Source organism: Sapajus apella, unplaced genomic scaffold (genome assembly GCF_009761245.1).
Source record: "Sapajus apella isolate SASKATOON/1434 unplaced genomic scaffold, GSC_monkey_1.0 scaffold104, whole genome shotgun sequence".
Taxonomy (NCBI): Eukaryota; Metazoa; Chordata; class Mammalia; order Primates; family Cebidae; genus Sapajus; species Sapajus apella.
Genome location: NW_022437044.1, coordinates 5,963,675 through 5,982,236, shown reverse-complemented (window position 1 = coordinate 5,982,236; position 18,562 = coordinate 5,963,675). Strand labels below are relative to the sequence as shown.

The 18,562-nt window shown below is 35.9% G+C and overlaps 1 protein-coding gene across 1 annotated transcript in view; it reads right to left on the bottom strand.

The window, feature by feature from the left end:
* Positions 1-18,562, bottom strand: part of PCDH11X (protocadherin 11 X-linked) — an 807,063-nt gene that overhangs the window by 341,914 nt on the left and 446,587 nt on the right. The window lies entirely within an intron of this gene.

Here is an 18,562-nt window from a genome sequence, read left to right as displayed (position 1 = left end):
TCCAACATTAAATAATTTTTTTCTGGACTCATTAATGAGAAGCAAAGCAAAAATTATATAGGCGTGATAAAACTGTGCTGGCTTTATCTTTAGCCGTGACGATCTTTAATTAATGACTACTCCTTATATGTGTACAGAATAATAAACAATTTGGCAGTATGTTTCCTTGTTTTCAATTTTAGTTCCCTGACAAAATTCAAACCTAAGCATATATATATACTATTACACATACAGGGTGACTTACTACTTTTATAAAAATATGCTACAGTCTAACAGAAAATCCACACTGTATGATGATGTATGACTAGTAACATAGATTTTGCCAGCACATTTGCATTATATTGCCCGTTAATATCATAACAACAATAATAATAATGAACTGGGCACTGGATAAATGTCATCTTTCATCACAATAAAAAGCATCTGTGCTTGTCTCTTCATTGCAGTATCGGTATAGATTGTATATATGCCATCTGCAGTGATTTGGAGGAGAAAGCAGAAGGAAAAAGTGGAGAAAAGGGCTTTTAATATCTATGGGTCTCCAGATACCACAGTTCACTAGCTACACAAATTGTTTCTGAGCAATTTGGCATATCTTATCAAGTCCTTTAGATTAAATTTAAAATTCAGTCCCATATGTGAAAATATAGTGTTTTATGCACTAGACCCTCGAGTTCCAGCTCATTTTTAGATGCTTCTGCAAAAAGCATTGAGAGTTGATGCCAGATTTTCCCCCAAATAAAATCTATATATTACATTAGAAAATATCCTGTTCAAGCATAAAAATAAACTGTGATTTGTAGGCAGTAGAAATATTCTTGTACACAAACAATTGTAGCTTCCTTAAAAGCTTCTGAAAAAACAAAAATGTGGCCCTGCCTCGCAGCAAAAATTGTTCTCATCCTGGGATTTCTGGCACTCATTAGGGGTACTGATCTGGAAGAGGGTCAGTAATATCAATTTCCCCCTTTCTCAGAACTGTCTTAAATCATGATGATTAAGAATGGATTGAAATACATGGTTTTGTTTTTTATTCTAGTAAAATACGACGGAAGAAACTTTACAGTGGGTATAAACATAACTTGTTTTTGTTAAAATATTTAATTGATTAAAAAACAAATAGCAATTTACAGTGTCTAATAACTGGACCCAGTCCCACACACATTCTATTCCATACATGCTGCTTTGAATTTTTTTATTTTTCTAATAACGTAATTAGGAAGAATAACTTTAGAACTAGCAGGAATAAATATGAATCATTATGGTGATTAACATTAATGACTAAGTTTCTCCAAAGTGTAGTAAAGAATGAGAAGAATATTTTATATCGGTCATTAAATTTACATACACAGGTTGATTTACGTCGGCAGTAATCGGCTACATTGACTATCAATAGGACTCTAAACAGAATTCACATGTGTTGTCTTAATTTGAACTGTATTAGGAAAAATTAACTACAATGATCAGTTTGTAAGGCAAGTTCAATTAGTTTGTAATTGCATAAAATCTGAAATTGTGAACATGCTAAAAGAAACCTGGATAATTCTGTCAACTAAGAAAAAGAAAGCTTGTCCAAAATGAGAACTTTAAAGCCCATTAATGAAGACTGTTTAAAGTCCATCAAGAAAAAATAAAGGACAGTAAAAGGAGAAAAATATGTCTAACTTCATTCCATACTGAATTTCATGTAAGAAAAAATTTAATAAGTCCAAGATATACACCTCAAATAAAATATATAAGCCTCTATAGCTAGTGAAAAGTGAATGAATAGAATAAATACGCTTAGAAACACTGGCCATTTTATGTGATGATATAGCAATTTATGTGGTACTATATGCAAAATTGTTTATCAGATCATGGAAAGTGCTAATCCCGCTGTGTTAGAAAGTCATATAATTTGTAGATCTTGATGTGGAATTATGTAAAAAATCAGACATTAGAAAGCTAAACAGTTGTAAGTAGCAAAAATGAAATGAAATAAAGCCTTCACTAAATCACCAACTCATCAATATTCGGCATGAAATGAAAGCTGGATTAAAGAAAAACCTTCAACTGTAATAGGTAAAAGGCATCCATAGAAGTTCAGGGCATTCTGCTTTAATCACACTGCAACACTGTATACTCAAATAAGTAAGATCACGTCTATAAAAACTCTAAGTAAATCCTTATTAACATAGCCTTTCTTACCAACAGGAGCGAAAAGGGCAAGCAAATTAATAATGTTTTCCCGTACAACACAATACAGCATAACTTGAGTAATCTATTCATTTTAAAATATCTGTTTCTATATGATATTAAGTATTGCCATAAGTGTTGCTAAATGATTAATCCTAAATGGAATTTTCATGTAGTGATCTGGAAATGTTTATTGCTTTATCTTGATTCTGTCCATTTAATTTTTTTTTTTTTTGCTTAGGAGATCTGGCTCTAGAATTATATTAAAGTTTCAAATCCCAGTTTCATATGCTTCTTGGCACATGACATGAGCTCAATAAATTTGAGCAATAATAGATATATAGATAGAGAGAGAGACAAATGCTCCCATGACTCAGATTTTTTAATATCAAGAAGCTATGACTGATTTTGTGTGTCTTTTTAAATTTTGTGGGATAGATCCACAATTTTAGCACTACAGGAAATAGTATTCAAAGTCTCCCAATAATGAAAAATGACAGCAATCTGCCCATACTTTCCCAGCAGAAATACTGGATCTAATATATGCTAGAGATTTCATTCTAGTTATTCACTGTGGTCAAAGTATGTTTGTTGGTAGTGAAGTTGTGTTCAGATTGGATAACAAAATTGACCTGTTATCTACTAAGCCATCTAGCTCATAAATATCCAGCATTGTCAAAAAAAAGCATAAATACTATTTTATTTTAGCATAATTCATTGCAAAGAGCTTAACATACCATATAATTTGATTATGATTGTGGCATATTGGTTTTAAATTCATCATACATACAATATTCTACCTTCAATGTTATATAGCTGAATGATAGAAGCTTTTTAATGAACTGAACCATTTTATCGTTCAATCCTGAATAATACACTAAATTCTATAATTTAAAATTCTACATTTTTTTCAAAGATTGAACTAGGGTATTATTTTTGGAAGACATTAACTATGTGAGGGTGAAAATCCTCTATGATTTGTATTTTTTATCTATTTTTAAGAAAAAATGTTTAAGATCAGCACTAAAAAATTTGACCTTCAAAGTGAAAAATAAATATTTAACTTAGTAATTTCTTAGCTATTTTACAGACAATTATTTCCTAGACAGCTCCAGTGGAATTAAATAACTCCAAAACATTATTATTATTATTATTTTGAGACGGAGTTTCGCTCTTGTTATCCAGGCTGGAGTGCAATGGCGCCATCTCGGCTCACCGCAACCTCCGCCTCCTGGGTTCAGGCAATTCTCCTGCCTCAGCCTCCTGAGTAGCTGGGATTACAGGCACGCGCCACCATGCCCAGCTAATTTTTTGTATTTTTAGTAGAGACGGGGTTTCACCGTGTTGACCAGGATGATCTCGATCTCTTGACCTCGTGATCCACCCGCCACAGCCTCCCAAAGTGCTGGGATTACAGGCTTGAGCCACCGCGCCCGGCCTTACTCCAAAACATTATTTTAGAACTTCTTATCCCCCTACTCCCTTTTCTCTCCTTCTCCTTATTTTCCTTCTTTTGCTTTTCTTCCTTCTTCCCTTCCCTCTTCTTCTCCTTTTCTTGTTTTTCTCATCTTTCTCATTCTTCTTTATCTTCTTCATCTCTCTCATAGTAACTCGGGTCTGAAAAGTTTAAGTGACTTGAAAAATGCCTATGTCTTCATGTATATGTCACAACTTACCTTAGAATGAGGTCTAAATCTGAACATATAACTCAGTTCCTGAGACACAGTGGGGCTTCCATAAAAGTTTATTGAATGATTGAATGAATTTTTGTCATATACCATAACATGTGTTTTAGAGACAGTAGAGTAGTTCTTATTCTACTACCAAATTAGTCTAAGAAGAGAATGAAGCCATTATACAGAATCCAGATGAGTTGAAAATATGAGACTATTAGTATGTCAACATCCACAATTCACTTCTCCTCAGTTTGGACTCTAATTGAAAGAAGCTGTGTGACAAGGAAGTCATAAAACCCAATTTTTGGAGATTACAGCTCCATACCTCATAATTTAGGACTCTTAAGTGTAATTGATATTAATTCTTCCTGTACATTGTATATCATCAAACCACATTGTTACCTGTTCTTATTTCATACTGACTAGTTCTATTAATCATGTTTCCAGATCCAACTTAGTAAACATAATCTGCAGTACATACCCTAATCATGTCAGCTGCCTGGGAATGCCTTTAGTTTCCTTTTTAACTGGCATTTTCCCCCCAATGCATGTGTATGAACATACATAAAGTCAGATGGAACTAGACCTGCAACCTTCTAAATGCTTGCTTTAATAAAAATAGTAGTTGTCTGTGGATGTATCCTTGTGTTCTCTTGTGTATGTATGCATGTGTATGTGTGTTTATCAGAGGACAAATCTGAAATGGAAAATAACAAAAATGATTCAATATGACTTCTGGTTCAGAAATGAAAATGAGTTTAAGTTGCTGTGGAGATAAGTACCAGGATTATGACACCCAGAAAGGTGCTGAGAAAGATATTAGTCACTTTAGTTCAATGATTGCAGTTCACAAAGGGTCCTCGTTCACTATCACCACTCAATTACCATCACCACCACTAAAAGACTTAAGATTCAGCTAGTTGGAACACAGATGCTTCTGCTTAGGATACTGTAGAGGGAACTTATTTTGAACTTTAACATATACTTTGGCAGTTCCTCGATTCATTTGCTGAAAACAATTTTTATTTTTCCTATCTCATTTATTTAACATTGATGCTAGACTAGATTTCAAGTATCTCACATTTACTCCGGTAAGTAGTAATGTTTTCTCCCAAATTTACTGTCAATTTTTTTTTAATTCTATTAATTACTTCAAAGGATTTGTTTGTTGAAAGTAACTGAATTGTTTTCTCATTTTCCACCTAGTTTTTATTTAGTTCTACAGCACTGCATGTTTGCATCTCACTTAATTTAGGACATAATTCTCCACTGTAACTGAATGTGAAATATTCAAAACTGGACAGTAAAGCATACTCATATATCGGTTAACAACAGAGATACATTCTAAGAAAGGTGTCATTAGGTGATGTCATCATTGTACCAAAATCACAGTGTACTTACACAAACTGAAATGACAGAGCCTACTACACACCTAGACCATGTATGTTTGCATGTGTGCCTTTGTGCACATATGCATGTGTATGTGTGTATAGTTTAGCCTATTGCTTTTAGGCTACAAGCCTATACAGCATGTTAGCATGTTTCTATACTGAATACTGCAGACAATTGTAACACAATGGTAAGCACTTGTGTATCTAAACATATCTAAAAATAGAAAAGGTACAGTAAAAATACAGTATTATAATCTTATGGGACAACCCATTGTATAAGTGGTCCATCATTGACCAAAACATCATTATGTGACACATGACTGTATAAGAAAAATTTACCCAAGGAAATGTAACAAAGGTTTTTTATTTGTTATCTTAAACCTATAAGATCTACAGTGAATTAAGTTGAAATGTCAGTATTTTGGACCTTTAGAAATGTAACATATATGCTGGGCAAAAACCATTCATATATTGCCAAATATACCAACCACTAGGCCAAATATATTGCCAAGTAAAAGTTAAATATATTGCCAAGTAAGAGTTAATAGGAGCTTTCGTTTAAAAAGTTTAACATTATTGTTTCTGTCATGAATTTTGAATTTTTTTTCCTATTTCAAGTAGCTTCTTTTCTCAGATTTCTAATTGGATTTCCTGTTTTGCAATACCCCCTACAATTTTGTGTCTAATCTGATCATAATGTGTTAAATTAATGTAATGCCCAACCAACTTCATATAAGTATTACATAGATGATAACTTATCAATAACAATGATACAAAAACTATTCTGGAGTTATGCAACAAACAATTCCCAGAAATCACCTTTACTGTACAATACAAAACAGACCTGAGGCAGTTCCTTTAATGCTAGAGATTTATGGAATTGCATTCAATGCTGACTATGGAAAATATTGAAGGTCAGTATATGTGACTTGCTCCACTACACATTTGTTTTCAGGAAAATAAAGAGGGTAACCTGTCTTGTTAGTAAAGAGATGTATTGTTTGAAGCATTACGCACTTCAAGAAGAAAACCCTACTCTTACATCAATGTTTAAAGTATATTTGGATGACAATAGGTTTTATTCATGAATCATAAAACAAGCTGTTAAAGTATATCTGATAAATATACTAGGCGAAAAGGAATCAAATATAATGGGAAGGAGAATGTTATTTGAACAGAATAAAAGTGCAATGACTTACATGACTGACAAAAGCTAAAAAGAGACCACCAGAACATGAATGCTCCAAAACATAAGCAAAAACAAGAAAGTAATGTATCTTTTTTTTTTTTTTGAGATGGAGTTTTGCTCTTGTTGCATAGGCTGGAGTGCAGTGGTGTGATCTTGGCTCTCCCCAACCTCCGCCTCTGGGTTCAAGCGATTCTCCTGCCTCAGCCTCCCAAGTAGCTGGGATAACAACCACGTGCCACCAGTCCCGGCTAATTTTGTATTTTAGTAGAGAAGGGGTTTCTCCATGTTGGTCTGGCTGGTATCAAACTTGAGACCTCAGGTAGTCTACCTGCCTGGGCCTCCCAAAGTGCTGGGATTACAGGCATGAGCCACCATGCCCGGTCGAAAGTAATATACCTTAAACAAAGCTTAGTGAATTTATGAAGCCCTTACTCCTAAATGAGTAAGGCAGACAAAGAACCTAAGTATATGTAAGTGAAATTTAGTTTTATTCAAGAGGAATATTCTATAATAGGTTATTATAATAAGTTAAGCTAGTTGTATCAAATGGAATTTTTAGTTTATGAAACTCTTTTTCTTTTTTTTTAATTGCATTTTAGGTTTTGGGGTACATGTGAAGAACATGCAAGACTGTTGCATAGGTACACACACATGGCAGTGTGATTTGCTGCCTTCCTCCCCACCACCTATATCTGGCATTTCTCCCTATACTGTCTTTCCCCAACTCCCCACCCCCCCATTGTCCCTCCCCTATTTACCCCCGAAAGACCCCAGTGTGTGATGCTCCCCTCCCTGTGTCCATGTGCTCTCATTGTTCAACACCCACCTATGAGTAAGAACATGCGGTGTTTGATTTTCTGTTCTTGTGTCAGTTTGCTGAGAATGATGGGTTCCAGGTTCATCTATGTCCCTACAAAGGACACGAACTCATCGTTTTTATGGCTGCATAGTATTCCATGGTGTATATGTGCCATGAACCTCTTTTTCTTACTAGACAATGGGGTCCTGGAGGCCAAAGTGCTACCTCAATTCCTTTAGATATCTTCATCACCAAGCACTGAGTTTGGCACATAGAAACCATTCCACGTTTGTTAAATAAATGACAATACATATTCATTCAATATTACTAGGTTTCAAGTGGTTTGCTAGACAAAAGCTACAGGAACCTATAAGACTTGTTGAATTATTAATTCTCCTTATCCCAACATTAGATCACAGAATCTACCACTTTAATGTCTCTAATTTAAAGCATAAAAATTAATCCTGGAAATTTCTTTTAAGCAATAAAGAAATAATTCAAATAACTGAGGTAGATTAGTTTGACAGTGATCCTTAAGAAATAAGCTAGGCAATCTGCAAGTAAATTTAAAATCCTTCGGTAAAATGCCACCTGATAATTAATTGCCAGAGGCTTCCTTGTGAGATCCCTGTGAGTTAAGTAAGAGATTGTCCAGCTTAAAAATTAAATGTATAATGAGGGACAAATACATGAGATGTAAATGGACACAAGAAAATATGCCTAAAATAATATATCTATCTTAGTGGTTACAAAATATGAGATTTGTAAATCACAGTTCTTTCCCAAAATGGTTTAATATCTGACACAGCAACCCCAGCTAATTCTATTGGAGAAACACATCTTCAGAAGAAAATTTCTTAACTTTCCAATATAAATGCCCTTGATAGAAAAGGCAGACATCTAAGTCAGTACTACTGATGACTCCACTTATATTTTATATTGAGATTGTAAGGTCTTTTAGGCTAAGACGAGCCATGGTGACCCCCATGACCCGCACATACACCTCTGGATGGCCTCCCAGAACTAGAAAGTCTGAAGTAACTGGAAACCCACAAAAAGAGAAGAAATGATCAACCCCTGTGGTGCCTAATTAACTTTGAGACATTCTCTATTGTTCCTTATTCCTGGCTCAACTGATAAGGCAATTGGACTTTGTAACAGATCTTGGACAATCTCATGACTCCCGACCCTAAAGCCCCCTCCCAACTTGCAAAAAATGCTCTAAACTGTAACTTCTGTAACTTTCCACTGCCTACCCCAAACCTATAAAACCAACTGTCATCACACTGCCCTCCGCTCACTCTCTTTTTGGACTCAGTCCACCCACACCCGGGTGAATAAACAGCCATGTTGCTCACACAAAGTCTGTTTGGGGGGGGTCTCTTTGTTCAGAGCGAGTTTTAACAGAGATACTTTTCCATCCACTTTTACATCTGGAAACTTTGTCATAAAAACAGAAAAAATATCTGAATCGATACCATCATGTACTGTCAAACTTCACCACCTCCATGAGTCTGATCTATTTATACCATTTCCCTGGACATTAATAAATACTTGTTTTAGTCTTTAAATCATAATGCTTAAGGGACATATACAAAATAAATTGTCTTTAGGATAATAAAGAGTTATTCATGCTTGAAAGACTCAATTAAAATTCTAGTATGTTAATTACTGTAAAGCTTACACAATTATGAATATAAAAATGTTATGGAAAGCCAACATCATTGCAAAACAGCATGGTGATGAGGTTCAGGATATTCCATGCCAAAACATGACTGTAAGAGACAAGAATATTGAAGCAGAACAATAGCGTCTGGACGTAGGGAACGTAAGGCTGATTCACACTTCAGATATGACAAGAAATATTCTCTCCACAGGGTGTAGGCCAAGTAAATGGCTTTATAAATTTACTTTCTCCTCTCCATTTCTATAAGGCATGCCCCAAGTAACCAATGGAGTTCTCTAGAGGGTACTTAAACTCCCCCAAAATTCTGTAACGGGAGCTTTGAGCCCCTATGCGCAGGCCCACCCTCACAATATGGAGTGTCCACTTTGTGCCTTTCTTGCTTTGTTTGTGCCTTTTGTCCAATTCTTTGTTCAGGACACCAAGAACCTGGACATCCTCCACTGTTAATAATATGCCTCCTTGACACAAAGATTTTTTTTTTTAAATGTTTCTTTTTGGCTGGAAGCAGGAGGGGAGGAAAGAGGAATTTTTATTTTTTTTTGAGACAGAGTTTTGCTCTTGTTGCCCAAGCTGGAGAGCAATGGCACAATCTCACTCATTGCAACATCCAAGTCCCAGGATCAAGCGATTCTCTTGCCTCAGCCTCCTGAGTAGCTGGGATTACAGGTGTGTGCCACCACATCCATCTAATTTTTTTTTTTTTTGTGTGTGTGTATTTTTAGTATAGACGGTGTTTCCTCATGTTGGCCAGGCTGGTCTTGAACTCTTGACCTTAGGTGATCCACCCACCTCAGCCTCCCAAAGTGCTGGGATTACAAACCTGAGCCACTGTGCCCTACTGCAGACACAAAGATTTATTTAGAGCTGTTATTTTGAGAAACTGCAGACAGGAGAATTTCAGAGAAGTTACCCTTTTGTAAAATAAACTTACAGCTATAAAGGAAATCTCCATTTGTAAGGGTGTTTCTTGTCTGTACCAGGAAGAAAAAGAGAACTGAATTACTAGAGATTCTTAATCAATGAAGAAGGCTTTCACTTAAATCTGCACAACAAACATGACCTTTGTTTCATGGTGTTTTTTCTATCTCATCTTAACTGGGCCTTTTCCCACACCCTTCCTTCTCTGCTTCAGAGAATCATGTAGTAAAGCCCGAAGTTTAAGATAACTCTTGGAGATCTACTCTAGGGATTTACTCATTTCTCTGGATTATCTTCTGGGAATGGAAAATAAAAGCATGGGACTCCAATTCATTATGCCAAAAGGAAAAAATTAAACTGAAAGCTGAGTCATGCAGGAAACTGCCTTTCCTTTGGTTCCTAAGCAGATAGTTAAAGATAAAAGTTAAATATCTCCACAGGTAGCTACTCTACGTTCACCATATCTGACGTAGAGTGCTGATTTACTGAGCTTGAGAATAATATATAATTGACTATTCCCCTACTTGTTCCTTTTGCTTACAACATGTGGACTCCATAATGTGACCACGCCCCTCTCTATTTCACCTCCAGCCAGTTCTTTGCCTTTAAATATCAAAGCCTTCAAAATCGTCTTTAGAGAAAAGCACAAACCTGTGTCCTAGGCATGTCCTTCACATTGGAAAAAAAAATTCTAAATTGATTGAGACCTGTTTCAGATACTTTTTGGTTTACAAATTGGTGACCAATGAAGGGAACTCTGAGTGGAAGGCTGATATGTATTGGTATTAAGAATGATCACCGGAGGTTAGGAGCTTAAGATCAGCCTGACCAACATGGAGAAAGCCCGTCTCTAATAAAAATACAAAATTAGCCGGGCGTGGTGGCACATGCCTGTAATGCCAGCTACTTGGGAGTCTGAGGCAGGAGAATCTCTTGAGCCCGGGAGGCGGAGTTTGTGGTGAGCCGAGATTGTGCCATTGCACCCCAGCCTGGGTAACAAGAGCAAAACTGTTGTCTAAAAAAAAAAAAAAAAAAAAAAAAGAAGGTCATGTGGTTTGACTGGGCCTGGTGGCTCACGCCTGTAATCCCAGCACTTTGGAAGGCCAAGGCAGGCGAAGCACTTGAGATCAGGAGTTCCAGACCAGCCTGGCCAACATGGTAAAACCTCTTCTCTGCTAAAAACACAAAAAACTTAGCTGGGCGTGGTGGTGGGCACCTATAATCCCAGCTACTTGGGACAGGAGTCTGAGGCATGAGAATCACTCGAACGTGGAGGTGGAGGTTGCAGTGAGCCGAGATTGCACCACTGAACTCTAGCTCAGGGACAAAGAGAGTCTCAAACAAGCAAACAAACAAAATTGAAGTATAATATTGGGCCATGAATTGAGAAGATACAGAATAAATATGTACTTAATGAACATGAAGTTACAATCTAGGTGTGAATATTATATTTATAGACACAAATGAGTAAAGAGATCACAGAAGGTTTTATGGAAGAAAAATTTCCAGAAAAATCAAGAGAAAAGCAGTGGTTAAAGTATATAACAGAAAGTTTGGGATGTAGAAAGCTGAAAATCTTGCCCAAATTATAAAAGGGTTCTACTTTAATCAGGAAGGGAATGTAATTAATTATAGCAAAAAATATGTGGTGAGAAAATGTAGTTAATACGTGGGAGATGAGCCCCTCAATTTAGTACAGAATTACATCAATATCCAGCAAGGGTAGCTGATGTAAGGGGAGGCCTTTTTATCATATATATATATATATTTTTTTTTTTTTGACAAATGACTTTTACATCTTATTAAATATGAAAGGGCAGTGGCATTTAGGAAGAGACTAAAGAGCTGGATATTTCAAGATTTCAGAGGAATAAATGAGAGGCTAGAAAGGAACTCAGAAATATATTGAGATTACAAAAATTGTTTCTATCTTAGGATAGTAGGATTTAAAGTAATCTGCTGGTAATTCAGGGATGGAAATTGTGAAAGAAATTTGAAAATTTTTGAAAAGGCCCTTTGGAAAGTCACTCAAAGCATGGGATAGAATAGTAATGAAAGGAGAAAAAAAGACCTCAGAACAATAGCTAGATCCCAACTGAAACTTAGTAAGCTAAATCTTCAGTGTGTGTGTATATATATATATATATGTTTTATCTAAATTTGTTCAGTGGCTGCGGAGAATACATTCTGCAAGGGTAATCTACAGTTGGAAACTGGCACTACAAACAGAGAAACCAAGGATAACAAGGATGAGACAGAGAGATAACTATAAACAGCAAATAATTTTATAAAGTGGGTAAAGTAGAGAGGGACTGAGTAACTGGAGAACCTAACGAATGGAAAGCTCCGGTTAACCAGACAGGATAATATAAAGCAATTAATAAAGTTGTGATCTTAAAAAGGGAGGACTATGTTCAAAATTATGGAGACCTTGAAATCGCATGAATATAAGATCCAGGTAATGCACAGATGTGCCTATCAGAACCACAGAATTGGGCCAGGTGTGGTGGTTCATGCCTGTAATCCCAGCACTTTGGGAGGCAGAGGCCGGCGGATAATGGGGTCAGGAGTTCAAGACCAGCCTGACCAACATAGTGAAACCCTGTCTCTACTAAAAATATAAAAATTAGCTGGGCATGGTGACAGGCACTTGTAATCCCAGCTACTCAGGTGGCTGGGGCAGGAGAATCCCTTGAACCCGGGAGACAGAGGTTGCAGTGAGTCAAGATAGCGCCATTGTACTCCAGCCTAGGTGACAGAGCGAGAGTCCATCTCAAAATCAAACAAACAAACAAACAAACAAAACAAAAAAACCCCACAGCATTGAAAAATGTAGTATATAAAGATGTAAAACAACCGATTTTCACCTGCAGTAATGGCTACAATAACAGTTGTAACACTGAATGTCAGGCATAAGCATAAGTCTCTCTTTTTTTTTTTTTTTTTTGAGACGAAGTATCACTCTGTCTTCAAGGCTGGAGTGCAATGGCACAATCCCAGCTCACTGCAACCTCCACCTCCCAGTTCTAGTGATTTTCCTGCCTCAGCCTTTCACATAGCTGGGATTGCAGGTGTGTGCCATCACCCCTGACTAATTTTTGTATTTTTAGTAGAGACAGGGTTTTGCCATGTTGGTCAGACTGGTTTTGAACTCCTGACCTCAGGTGATCCACCCATCTCGCCCTCCCAAAGTGCCGGGATTACAAGTGTGAGCCACCCCACCCAGCTGATAAGCATAAGTCTTGAACCATCATGAAACTAGCATAGATGGGGAATCCAAAAAGATCAAAGTGTCTTTTACATTATATGACATTTTTTGCCATTGATCAAATTTTCAGTCATTACCATTGAGTTAAATAAATAATCTATTCCAAAGTAAGAAGGTGTTAAAACCCTACCAAAGGCCGCACAGTGTACCTGCAGTACAATGTCCCTAGAAGAGCATATTTATAGAACATATGCAGGATGAAGGTAAATTAGTTTCTTTAGGTGGTAATGCTAAATTAGAGCTCCTAGTGTGATTTAATTTTTTTATAATATTAATAACACCCACCTTGGCCAACATGGTGAAAACCCTTCTCCACTAAAAAATACATAAATTAGTTAGGCGTGGTGGCTAATGTCTGTAATCCCAGCTACTCAGGAGGCTGAGACAGAAGAATTGCTGGGACTTTGGTGACAGAGGTTGCAGTGAGCTGACATAGCACCATTGTACTCCAGCTTGGGCAACAGAGTGAGACCCTGTCTTAAAAAAAAAAAAAAAAAAAAGTACTAATAACACTAAACGGAATGTTTAGTAAGGAACACTGGTAAAAGAAACAGAAGAAGTAGCATTTATAAGTGTGCAGATTTAGCCTCATGCATTTGCTAGATCATAATACTCCAAAAAGTAATGTAGAAAAGTAATGCTTCTCTAAAATAAGATATGAGAATGTATCTCTTCAGAAATATACCATTAGAATTTGTTTTATTTAGGTAACTAAAAAAATCTCAATGTTACTTCTACGGTTTGAATATGTCCCCCAAATTTTATGTGTTAGAAATGTAATCCCCAAATTCACACATTGATGGAAGATAGGACCTTGAGGGGTCATTAGGATTAAATAAAGTCGTCAGGGTAGGGCACCCATGATGGGTTCAGTGGCTTTATAAGAAGAAGAGACACCTAAGCTGATTCACTCTTGCCTTCACATCATGTGATATTTTCCATCATTTTACGATGAACAAGAAGGTCCTCACCAGATGCTGGTACCTAGATATTGGACTTCCCACCCTCCAGAGCTGTAAGAAATATGTTTCTTATTTTATAAATTACTCAGTCTGTGGTATTCTGTGATAGCAACAGAGAATGAGCTAAGATAGTGCTATTCCACATTCAAAATTATTGTGTTTTGAATTATGTTTCAGGAAAAGTTCTGAAGCAGGAACCTCCAAACATGTCTGGACTGTTGTACAAAATAGCAGATGAAGAAATACCTTGGAGATACCAGCAAAATGGGTATTTTAATATATGTTGGATCAAACATATTTATTTTTGCCCCCTCATCTTCATGTAGCCTTGGCACAAATGACTACACAAATGTCAGTAGTCTGGTCAATGAGGGAGAATAAGTTTTACTTGCTTTGCTGCTATAACTACTCTTTCTGTTATCTATTTTGCTAGTCTGAACAAATCTACTTTTTATTACCTCGGGCAGATATAAAGGAATCAGAAATATACTCCTCGGAGAATCTCAGTCAGTTCTGTTTCTGCCATATTCAGTTTAGCACTTTGGTGAACATACTCTTTAACAAGCCAGGCCATTTGTGCAAACCCTAAGGGCAATTTAGTCTCAGGCTAAGCCAAAGTGGGAAGGTGTCTCGAAAAAAATGTCTACATGAAAATGTTCAGGTTAATGCTAAATAAGGGAAAGCTGGTAGATTGAATAAAAAGGCCAATTTGTATTCATACAAGAACATTTACAAACTATTAAACAGGTTTAAAAAACTGTAATTCTTTTTTTTAGTTGAAAATAAGTATTTCTTACAATATTCAGTCACAGGTGGCTATGTGAAACCTGTTTTTCCTCCTAACAAGTAATTAGTCACATGGATACCAACTGGTTAAAGAATGAATGAACTATGGCATGGGGCATTTGCTTTTTTTCTGCTGTGAATGAATGCCACTAGCTTATCTATGAAATATAATATAATCTTTTAAGAGGGGGTAGGAAAAGTGTCTATCTTTGTAAGTTAAACCTCTGATCTGAAATCTAAATATAGGTCCTATTTGGTGAGTACTTTGATTACACTTAAATCCAGAGAAATCGTTGAGAAATTATCCTCTTCTTTGAGGCTTTAGAATCTAAAATCTCAAGAATTCATCTAGATACTTCATTCTTAGCTATGATAATGAGTTGCCTTACTTTTTTACAAATGCAAGAACCTTATACTTTCACATACTCTGAATTAAACTGAACATAAAAGCCATATTTTATAATTCATAAAAAGACTAAAAAGGTGAAGTTCAGGAGTTCAAGAAATTAATTTAACATTTTATAGAAACATTTGCAATAAATCCCAAGTTAATGAATATTCTGACACCTAATATGCTTGAAGTTTATAGCTTCTTGAATTTAATATCCAAAATACCCTTCAAAAGGCATACATAAATGCAATGAACCAAAAATAAAGGACACCAGAGTACAGACCTAATCTCCATAGCATACGTTAACCATATTATAACAGGCAATGTATGGAATGTATATAGACTAGTGAAAATGGGTTGATGTTTGTTCTGTAGCATTATCGTAGTTGACAGAGTAACTTTTTAAAAACTACTATTCCAGAAACATCTTTGGCACCTTATAATGTTAAATATATTAAATGTTACTACTAAAACACAATAAAAACAATTATTTTAAGATAAACGAAGTATTTGTTTTATGATTCCAAGTTGTTATATTTTTAAAGAGAGAATTTCAAACCCTGGCTCTTCTACTTGTGAGCTCTGTAAACTTAGGCAAGCCACGTAAGCTCTATGTATCACCATTCCTCATCTGCAAAACAGCCTACAGTGTTATTGTGAAGATTATCTGTCTATATATATGTGTATACACATGCCTATATGTATTTATGCATACCTATATGCATATACGCATGTATACACACATGCACAAACATAGAGTGCTTGGAACAGAGTAAGCAGATTAGTATTTTTTTTTTTTTTTTGAGATGGAGTCTCCATTGCCCAGGCTAGAGTACAGTGGTGTGATCTTGGCTCACTGCAACCTCAGCCTCCCGGGTTGAAGCAATTCTCCTGCCTCACCTCCCAAGGAGCTGGGATTACAGAAACCCACCACCACACCTTGCTAATTTTTGTACTTTTAGTAGAGACAGGGTTTCACCATGTTTGCCAGGCTGGTCTTGAATTCCTGACCTTGTGATCCACCCACCTTGATCTCCCAAAGTGCTGGGATTACAGGTGTGAGCTACTGTGCCTAGACTTATTATTTTTTATTATGCTTACTTTATTATAAAAAAGCTAGTGAAAAAGTAATAAACTTCACAGTTGCCCATTTTTAACCCTCTACTTTGTCCTTACCCATCTTTTGTCAGTCTTCTTGCTTTCCCACAGGCGCCTGAGCTTGGCTTCACACCAAGCCTGAGCAACCACTAAAAAAGGTGGAATATGCCCCAACCATTAGCTTCTCAGGAAATCAGATGACAACAGATAGTTTTGAGTCCACTTTCTTATTTGTCCACCTTCCTCTTTAAAGATTCTGCTTACTGGCCGGGTGTGGTGGTTCACACACATAATCCCAGCACTTTCGGAGGCTGAGGTGGGATGAACAGTTGAGTCGGGAGTTCATGGCTGCAGTGAGCTATGATAGTTTGTGCCATTGCACTCCAGCCTGAGCAACAAGAGCAAGACCTCATACTCACCTCCAAAAAAGATTCTGCTTATCTCTGCTTGGTTGCACTTCTGGATTGTATAAAACAAAAGCCTTTTCTGTTGAATTTTGAGATCCTTGCAGATTTTTAAAGTCAGAATTTTCTCCCTATTGCAGTATTCTTTCTTTTGAACAAAGTCTCTCTCTATGTCAGTCCAGATTTGTTTTATTTGACCAAAAAAAAAAAAAAAAAAAAATTGTCCTTCTTTAAGAACCTCTTTTTCCATTGATCCTTATATTGATGTTTTACATATTAAAGCGTTTTATGCTGAAATGTCTAACTTAAGAGTTTCCTGATCTGGAACATGGGTTTATCCCAGAATGCCATATGCAGGATCCCCATTTTTAAAACAAAGACATGTCCTTATTTACATTCACTAAGCTAGAAAAAAATTCCAATTATTATTCTTCTTCAAAATTCCAATGTTGAGCTAACTGAGTCATAAGTTTATTTCCAAATTTGCCAGAATGGTTAAGAATGATAGAACACAAAAATCTCAAAATCTGTGGGCCTTCTCCATCTTTCATTTTCTCTCCCTCTTCCTCTAAATATACACATAATATATGTATACATGTTTTATACATACACATTATATATATATATTATATATATTTATTTATTTATATAATCACACTGTACATAGTAGCAGCCAGTGACATTTTACTACCTTTGCTTCTCTCCGTTTAATTGGAGAGCTTGTCTGAACTTTTGTCTTCTGGGAGGAGCTGACTTTCAAAACTTCATCACTCCAAGGCCACAGTGATACTCAATATGATTCAGATAGGCATTTGAAAGCTCTCCGAAAGATATATTGATTTACAACTCTCTGATGCTGTTATTTTAGTTTATCTCTCAAACATTAGTGAAAATCCCTTTTGGCATTATATTCAAACTCCATTTTCCATTAATTCTCACGCTTGATAAAGACATCCAAGGTGAACAGATTACCTCCTGGCATAGCTTAGACCACTCTCTGGAAAGTGCTTTTTCAAACATAAAGTTTGGTCTCTTAAGCTAGAATAAGATAATTCATCTTTAAGATGATATATATTTGCCCTAGCATCAGCAAATATAAGATTCTGGTGCCTAATACGGATAGCATTTAAAGCATACTGAATTTAATATCTAAAATGTCTTCCATCTGAAATTTAAGAGAAACCCATTTCTTTAAACCTCAAAACATACTAAGAAACTAAGTCATAAATGCTAGGAAAGAAATGTTTATAAACTGAAAACTTTATTTTTAGTTTAATGAGTGAAGTTATTTAACAGTATGTATGAGACTATTAAATTTAACAGTAGAAACACAAATTTTTCTAGAAGACCAGACTGTTCATATACATTAGGTTGGTGCAAACATAATTGCAGTCGTTGCAATAACTTTTAATGCCAAAAACCACAATTACATTTGCACTGACCTATACTTGAGCAGAACTTAAAATTTTCACATTAAAAAGTGACATTCCAAAGCCTAGTTTCTCTGAGATCATCATTTTTCTGATTAACCATTTTTAGTTATGTAATTCTTCTCTGTGACCCTATCAAATATCATGATTTATATTCACTAACTTTCTGCTGTCACTGCTAAAATGTGAATTGACACTAAAATGGTTCTTTTTTTATTGCTAGCATTTATCATAAAATAACTGTATTATCAGAACATTCACAAAGTGATGCTGTCAACAGTATGTTGTTTTGGCATGGTGGGAAAAGAAAGTATTGGTGGAAAATAAAATAAGACTGGAAAATTGTTTCCAGAACTGTGTAAATGATACAGAATGTGAAAACAGCTCA